Source organism: Stigmatopora argus, chromosome 2 (genome assembly GCF_051989625.1).
Source record: "Stigmatopora argus isolate UIUO_Sarg chromosome 2, RoL_Sarg_1.0, whole genome shotgun sequence".
Classification (NCBI taxonomy): Eukaryota; Metazoa; Chordata; class Actinopteri; order Syngnathiformes; family Syngnathidae; genus Stigmatopora; species Stigmatopora argus.
Genome location: NC_135388.1, coordinates 13,164,200 through 13,173,625, shown reverse-complemented (window position 1 = coordinate 13,173,625; position 9,426 = coordinate 13,164,200). Strand labels below are relative to the sequence as shown.

General features: G+C 40.6%; 1 long non-coding RNA gene across 1 annotated transcript; it reads right to left on the bottom strand.

The window, feature by feature from the left end:
• Window positions 1-2,548: 2,548 nt before the first annotated feature.
• LOC144090531 (uncharacterized) lies at window positions 2,549-9,186 on the bottom strand. Its single transcript, XR_013305426.1, has 3 exons — window positions 9,017-9,186; window positions 2,670-2,783; window positions 2,549-2,599 (listed from the first exon to the last, which is right to left on the bottom strand). It is a non-coding gene; the product is annotated as an uncharacterized LOC144090531 (long non-coding RNA).
• Between the last annotated feature and the right edge of the window lie 240 nt (window positions 9,187-9,426).

Genomic DNA, 9,426 nt, shown 5'->3' with positions numbered 1-9,426 from the left:
TTGCAGTGGACAGACTATACACTCCTTTTAAAAAAATACCTTCCCGTAGCAGATAATAGTCAAGCCTTTTGGTTCCAACTATGATAGGATTAAACTCTTGACAGATAATTTAAAGCTACCATTATTGTGTCCCTGCACATTTTCACATTAAATGAGCACTGCAGTTGGAAGGTTTCTTGTTTTTGTTTTTGGGGTGTCTACCAAAGCCATCTGAGCTGTATTTGGGGGAAATTTCCAATAAATGTGTACGTTCTCTTTTAAAAATGATTGTGAATTTCCAATCCATCCATCATTTCAGAGTAAAAGTAAGGGATGGATATTTTCTACTGAAAAAGAGTAAGCTGTGAGAATGGCTCAGAAAATCCTACTTGTGCTTGCCTGACCATTTGTTTTGACACAATGACGCATTTTGTCAGAAGAGGGCAGTAGTGTACTATTGCCAGGCTTTCCAAGAATTTAAATGGTCCACACAAATGTATTCATCAAATGTAGATATGTGCCTATGTGGTCTAAATGGATTTATAGTGCATGGTTTCTGAATATACAAGGACAACTAATTTGGGTAATAAATGTATTTATGTATAATATAAACAACAAATCAATGAAGAGATGAAAGCAGTTCTTTCTCCACTAAAGGTATTCCATCCCATTAAATTGATGATTGACGTGGGTCACCAACTCGAGGAAAACAATGAGATGGAGGGCTCTTTTGTTTTATGTAATTACAGACTAATGAAGTCAGGTTGGATTAATTGGCAAAGGTACACAAAGGTAGACTGACTTGACCTAGTCAATGTTCTGCTTAATGAATATGGCTGTGAGTGTGCGCGTGTGTTTGAATGTGTGTGTGTGTGTGTGTGTTGGGGGGGTATTTAATAGCTTTGGTTGTAATTTAAATCCATGTAACAATTACACAGATACAATTATTTTGAATATCTGTTGAAGGTTATTGGTCCTTGAGGGCAGTACAAATAATAAATGATGAAAACTGTACTTTCATTTTCATTGAAAGAGGTGAAAAAAGCATCTACTGTTTAGTTTCTTGGCTTACAAGATCACATTGATAGCCATTTCATCAAGAGAGAGAGACTGACACACTTTTCTCGTTTCCCCCTGAGGGAATAAGCTAATTAAGGAGGGACCCTGGTTTTATTTACTGTCAGCTCTCGGCCCCTGGGTGTGTGCGTGTATGTCTAAGGCTGATTCTGCCATCTCAGACCAATCTCAATCACACCAGTTAGGGCCTTGCCCACATTCAGCCAGCGGCACAGTGACAAGGCTACTGTTGACCGTAGTACATTGTATAGCAACATGGGGCTTCACTTGGTCGAGTATGTGATTGGGACTTTTACTGAAGCCCAGAGAAAATCTATCATAATCAACCATTCAACCAATAAACTTTAAATTTAGATTATTTCTCAATCGCTTCTGATCATACTGTACATACTGTGAAATTGTAAATGCTATACATGTGTGTATATTGTTAATGGGGTCGCAGTAAAAGGAATTGGGAATGGGAATTTTGCACATTTACACAGGTTTCTTCAAAACCACTACTGTGATTTATAGTGTGCGCCTTTGTTAATAAATAACCAATTAATATGAAGCATCATGAAAAATGGAAGTCAGCCAATATGTATACATATATCTATAAAGAAAAGTTGTTTTTGTAAGCGTTTCGGGATATTTCTTCGCTTTCTAGGAGGAGCCTAAAGGTTTTGGGACTAACCAAATCAACACCTGTTGAAGAGAAAAAAGCCCCAAATCATGACGATTTATCACCATGGTTAACTGTAGCAATTGGCAAATATGCCTTTTGAAATTATGGCCCAAAATTGGATTCATGGAATATTGACACATTTTTCCCTCTTCAATTAAGAGGTTTTATAATTGGCCGATGACAGTGTGAAAGGAAATATGATCAGTTTACAATAGGAGTTAGTGCTAATTAACTGAACCCTTCAGAATTCTGCTTTAAAGCAAAATAAATAAATGTCATTAAAAGCCTGTAACAGCTTAAATGTCCTTAAATTGCATCCTGGTCATAAAGTGGGGAAAATTTACTGTATTACAGGTAAAACCGTTCACTTTAAATGTCCTCTAAAGTTTGACAGTGGCTGTCCATTTGTAAAAAAACAAAAATGATCGTGAACAGCACCCCAATCACGCACACTGCTGTTGATGAAACAGAAGCTGCAGTTGGCCACAAGTAGATTTAAACAGTACCTCAGCAGTTTCCACTTCCCGGGGTTCCACTCACTGCTCCATTTGTTGGTGACAGCTTCGCTGCGGAGATGACATGCCACAGCAACATGGAGCACCCCCCCTCCAAAGTCCCCATCAGCATCCCCTTTCCCAATGGTGGCACCCTGGTGGGCCCCTGTGGCTTTGACCGCGTCACTCAGGGAACCCCGGGCAGACTCTGGCACATGTCAGGACAGTCACAGAAGAGGCGGGTGAGTGATGAATGGATGGATAGGAAAAAGAGCTTTTTACTTGAGAGGACTCCCATTATGTGCTGTTGTGTCTGCTGTTACCTCTTGTTGGTCTTAGAGTTGATACCCAAAGTGACCCGGAAAGCAAGGCAGGGCCTGCACAGCTGCATGTGTAATTAATGCAAATAGTCAGAGGTGTGTGTCAGTGTGTGTTTGGAAGCACGCAGGGCTTACTAGCTTATTACAACTGAACAGCGAGCTACGGAAGAGGATGCTGGGCAATTTCCCACCAGGCCTCGTCAGGAACAGCAGGAAGGAGGGCCTCACTACATCAGCTCACAATCGGACCTGCGTGAAATTACCATCATTAGACAGTTCGTGAGTGATCTGAGAGGAAGTATGCTCCCCAAAAGAGAACAATGACAAAAACTGTGGGAGATAAAAGGAGGAATATAATGAAAACACTGGAGGCGCAGTGGTTAGTGGTTGACTCGGTCACCTCACTGCTCTGAGATTAAGGGTTCCGGTGTAAAGTTTGCATCTTCTCCAGGTACTCCAATTTCCTATCAGATTCAAATTAATAATATTAATGGTACTGTATTATGATATAATCAGATTTTGTTTACGATGCATGCCAAAAATGAAGAGTTAAACTTATTTTAACTTGTTGTTAATATAACAGCTCACTTAAAGTTGATGTGAAGTTATTTTTGATGATTTCCTTTAAACACATCAAATCTGTTTGAAAATAACTGCTGGAATTATGAACAAAAGCTGACAACAAGCGAGTCCTGAGTCAACATGGAATGAATGCTCGAAGCAGACTCCTGCAGGTCAAATTCTAATATTAAAATTCAAACTGATATCCATACAATATGATAGATATAGATGCTGCAGTGTTGCTCTGAGCTAAGTCTGGGCTCTCGGGTCTAGTCAGTGTTAGAATGATGTGCAAATGTTTGAGTTGAACATGTGAGCAAAGATCAAATAGTCTTCCGTTTTGTCCCATGGCTGTCTTGACGGCTTCACTGGGCCTGTGGCTCTTTCTTCTGTCCTCATTCTTTCTTTTTTGTATCCCGTTCCTACACTGATAGACTTTTCCCTCCATCCCATGCAGCATCCTTCTATATATGCACGCACCCTTACGCCTACTTCTCCCATTTGAAATCTCCAAGATCCTTTCCTCCCGTCGCCCTAAATTATTAGGTGAGAGTAAGAGGGGAGGGGCATGGGATAATCACTTGACTGAGTATTCACCTGGCTTGACATGAGAGGAAGAAGAGATTAAAAAACATACACACATGCAAAAAAAAAAACCCAAGAGAGACTGTCAGATGCATGGGCGCATTTTATGTTTTGTCAAGGATTGGAAGCAATATGCATTGCGACCTCCTCCCTCCTAGAATGTGTTCCTTTAGAGTACACACAAACACATATATACAAGCATACACAGATGCGCTCATGGTGATGAGGAGTGAGAGGGAGTCTTTGCATGGATGACCCAGTTGGGCTTGTGCCAGTTCTGAAGAGCCTGGAGCCAAAGCGTTAGACCTGGAGACACACACACACACACGCACACACACATGGGGAGAAAAAGACACACAGACATGCACAAATGCCATCTGGTCCCAAGCCTTTTAATAACTGAAACAAGGCGCAAGATGTAGGCAGCATGGTGCATGATTTCCCATCAATCCTGGCATCAGAGCGGTAACTAAAGATGGCCGCCATGGCCCTAAGAAGAGTAAACACACACAACATAACACAGGTGCGGCGGGGTGAACACGTGGCCCTTGTTGGCATTTGTTGAAGAAGGGGATTTCTGGGTTTTCAACACGATGCAAGAAGTTGAGGCCGGGCTAAACTCTCTGTAATTTTTCTTACTTCTGCGTCTTCCTCCCCCGCTGCGTACAGGAGCCAGTCTGACTTTTGATCCTGGCATCTGCGTCTTGCAGGAATGCCTGCGCACTCCCTTTGCCCTCTGATGTAGCTCCAGGAACTAATGGAATGTGAAAGAGACAGACGGGCTTCTCGAGCTGAAAAACACTGCCCTCTCCACCGTACACGTGTGTCCATAGGAAAAGCATAGTTGTGTGTGTTGGACACACTGTCTGCTTCAATCTGGCCATCTCCATAGCATCCCGAGGAAGAAAAAAACTAGAACAGCACTGAATACAGACCTCAGTCAAAGGTTGAAATGTTTAAAAAAAGTGAATTGTTTCAAAAGTTTGTTTTGTATTGGAGCCAGCAACAGTTTCTGCAACTTCTTGTGAACTCTAAGCCATTGAGACTAATAAGAAATAGGCAATAGATTCCATACAAAGGACCGAGATCTACTGTATATCTTGATAATTGCCACCATTCTAGACGGATCTTTATTCTCCGTAGGGAGAATAATTGCTGCAGTAAAACACAAATTATTTACAATACACAACCAGGCTATTTATTTCACTAACACAAGTCTTACACAGGCTTTTCAAAGAATGATGTGACTTTTTACATTATACGGCCAGCATAGCAACTGAAAGTGATCAAATCGAAAATCAAAATGAAACATGGAACAGAGTCCAACCCATTTAGAAATAATGTCAAAGCAAAAGTCTTCAACTTTTCAATAGTTATTTGGCAATCTCGTTCACAGAAAATGATGTTCCATGTTAACTGAATGCATTATAAATGATCACGCCTTCATTAAGTTTGCATGGAAATGAGTTATAGCTAGTAAACAATGTAATAATACCACACACCCGGGCCATTTCATATTGGATGTAAAAACAAGGCAAACCCTTTGGGTCGGATAGGTGAAGGATTTCAATTGAGCATTGAGTAGCCTGATTCAAGATTGACGTTTGAGCTGTAGTGTATGGGTTAATCCCACAACTCTTTCTCTCCCTGACTCTACACAGAGAGTCTAAGGGTCTAAAAGGGGTGTTTACAATTCACTAATCTGACTTCAAAACCAGCTTAACTCTGGGAGACATCAAAGGTGTGCGCGTGATGGCCCCACTGATCCCAGTAAGGGGGGGATGTATGATAGACTGGAAACATTTGGGAAACGGGTGTGGAGGAGGTGTTGGCTTCATACAATAATGGAATATTTCTTAGATCTTTTGATGATCGTCTAAGAAAAGCATCCATGCCAGACTTATACAGCTTAAAAATAAAAAGCTTAGTGAGGCAAGAATTTGAGACAATTTCCTTTGGTTCAATCATGTCTTCAAATGAATCGATGAAAGTTTGTTTGTCCATTAGTTTAGCTATACTTGTTATAAACAGCATCGCTTTACATCATTTATGTCCCGATAACAAATGCTCCTCTCGAGCTTTTGTATTTTTAGATCATAACCGCTAATCATGAAAGGCAGTTAATAGATCCTGCTTGTCACAAACATATTCATTAGGATTTTAAAGCTGACTTTTAGCAGTGAGTGGACAGCCAGGCCTTTGTCCTGGTAAGGCTAATGATAAAGAGCTCATTTGGACAAGACTTGCAGGAGCACGCACACAGGAGAAAATGCAGGCGAGGTAAAATTAGCTCATAATAAATGAACATTGTGGGAATACATTTGGCATTAATTGTCATCCAAAGGTCACGGTTCATTGAATTATCATGAAAGAGTTTGACAAAATATATCTGGTGCTCACTGAGGTGTGCGAGACTGGCTTTGTGGAGTAAAATGTATAAATAACTGTAATAACTAGAGCTGTGTTTCGAGGACTTATTAATATCGCATAGAGGGGAGATGCACACTCTGCAAGGACATTATCAAGGAGCTGGCAGTATTAACAGATGTATTTTTCCTCCTCTGTGAACACGTAGAAATAATGCAAATTATAATAAATTGCCATGGAATGAATAATTAACCCCCACCTCTTCCAAAAATGAGGACAGAATGACGCAGCAGAGATGAAATGAAAGCTCATTTAGATGCTGAATACGTTGCGAAGCAAACTTCCTTGGTGATCTCAAGTTTGTCCCACATTTCTATTGAGCTAGCAGGGACGGACATGCCAGAGCGCCCCGAGCAAACATCTGCTCACACATGTACACATATGTGGAAACATACATGGGCTGACATATATGACCCGTTGGAGCCCAAACGCTTACAAAACAATGGAAGGAGAGGGGGAAGAGCGAATAAGTGCACATTTGCGTATGTTGAGAAGGAAGGCAGTGAATGTGTGTGTTTATGTATGTGCGTGCGTGCATGTGTGTGTGTGTGTGGCTCAACATGAGACACGAGCGACCCGGGTGGACAGACACTGATTCCCCCAGGTGCATGTTGGGTTAGTCTTCAATAATCCGGAGTGACAAGCAACAGAAGGAGCCGATTTCTCCTCATGTCATATCCTCTTTCTCTTCTCGCCTCCCACTTCTGTCAACAGGACTTTAAACTGGTGTTGCTTAAATTGAACGTCAGGGTCAACGGACTTTTCTACAACCATACAGCCTGTGCCCATTTTATGTGTATTGTTAACTCACAGGGTTCAATGATGATGATTAATTGTGGTAATGTGGTGTTCCATCGTGAAAAGATGGTTTGAATCTGAGGCATTCATTCATTTTATGTTCTGCTTATCCAACAACTATGGAAAGTTGACGGGGAACGGCCTGAATCGGTTGACAACTAATCGCAGGACACAATGAGATGAACAACATATGGACGCTCACACTTTTTTTGCTCTGAGATCTACTTTGTTGTTAGGGTTAGAATTCAAGGGTGGGCAAAGCGGTCTTGGAGGGCCGCTGCGGGTGCAGCTTTTTGTTCCATAGACACGTGGGCACCCCTGATTCAGACGGTTCAACCGTCCTACCATCCATGTTTTTTGGGATGTTACAGGAAACCAGAGTACCCAAAGAAAACCCACGCAAGAACGGGGCGAACATGTAAATGCCACAAAGTTCAAAACACATGAATTCAGTTGATATGACAGCTTTGCTGATATACTTTGCATACATTTTCATTTTACATTTGAGTATGTAATCTTTTTTTTCTTTGATTATATTCAGTTTTCTTTAAATGGACCTGATTTTGCAATAAAGAATTGATGATAATGATGATCTTTATTCACTTCAGTGACTACGCCTAAACTCAAAATACTATATAAATGACTATTAAGTCCAGCAAAAGTCAAACTGCTCCCTTGTTTGATGTGAGTTGAGTTTAGCTGCCACCATATAACAAATATTATTTTAAAAAAATAAGTGGTATGGTTGCTATGGTATTGACTGAAACATCATTTCACTCCTTTTTAAAGTAGTTATTATGACCTATTCTCCAATGGGGATAAAACCCCTGGACATCCTGTTAATCACTCTAAACCCCCTCACAACGAGCATCATCTAAATGATAATGGGGAGTGGGAAAAGAGACACAAACCAGCTAGCCAAACAAGCCCCTCAGGCCTTTATCGAAATTAAGTCCCAATTAAACGTTCAGATTCTCTCCTGAGGTATGTGTACAGGCATTTCTTTGTATGTTTCAACGCAACCGGCTCTTTGATTTAATCGGCAAAGGTCATTGGCTGTCACAGTAGGTACATATTCTTATTGCGATTAGCATGTCTGATTTTGTTTTGACTTATTCTTTCAATTGGAGTAGCAGCTGACCTTTGAGTGTAGGACAATTCTTGACGATCACATCCCAATCATTGTTTTTGTCATTGTCGAAAGATCTTTAATATGTTTGTTATGAAGCCATAAATCTGTAGGGACAGTAATTGCACCGAATAGTTTGACTGTTGTTTCGTACGTGCTTTTGAATTATCCCAGTATATTAAATATATGTTATGTTCTACGAGGAAGCATGTTCAATAGCTGGAGATGACATTGATTTACATGACTGTGTTAAAACATCTTGTCTAATAAATCCTCTTTGTCTGATTACTTTAAAGCACGAGTGACTGTGAAAAGGATCATTAAACACAACGAGAAACAGCAAGTTTCTTGGTAATGCACACATGGTTTCTATCAATATTATAGACCATCACAGTAAGTATTTAAGTCTTAAATATTGTGTCACAATTGCAGTAACACAGAAACAAATCTCAGTTCTACAAAACGAAGATACGATTTTTAATAAAATATGAACAAGTTAGACATTTCATGTTGGAATGTGTTTTCATTTTTACATATAAATCTTTTCATTCATCATTCATACATTCATTTCCCGTACTGCGGATCCTCGTAAGGATTGCGGGGGTTGCCAGAGCCGTAGGGCACAGAGAGACAAACGACCATTCACATTCACAACTATACCACCACCAGTGAGAATCGAGCTTGCGCCTGCCTGCATGGAACCAGGCAAGTGAACCACTACACCATCATCATAAATCTTTTCTTGATAGAAAAACACTAATGAAAGCATCTAACAGGAAGAAAAAGAAGGAAAAAAACACCAATGACTTCTAAAAACAGTTCATTAAATGCTGCATGATATTATAAACCGTAGGTCTAATATAGTAGTTTGAAAATTTCAACCGCTAAATGAATTCACATGAAGTCCAGTAGTCTAGCAAGGTCAGAGGTATACAAATAATACAAACATGGCCTACACCGCAGATGGCCACCTCATCCCCACCTTTTCGAGCACTGGATCCATGTGGCAGCAGGTCGAGACAGGTCCCACCTGAACGAGGCCTTTCTGGTTCACAGGTGAGTCCTGATTCGGCCTATCTAATTCTTGTCTTTAAAGTCCTGTCCCACGGTTACGTCCCTGTGAAATCACATGTGAGCAGCATGTGTTGGCTTACTTCTGCAGGGCCAGATGGGAATCTGGTGAATGAGGACCCACCTGATGTAGGCACAATAGAGCCTTTTGAGAAGAGCAACAATGATAGATTTTGGACAGTGCGTGAGTGTACTGGTTCTGTGGTGAACTGAAGAATGATTATTGGTAACTTGTTTCTTACTGTTTCTCAATACGCCTCTAGATGGGAGTATTGCCATATGAACTTCTACATCTAGGTTCTGCTTTAAAATGTTCTTTTG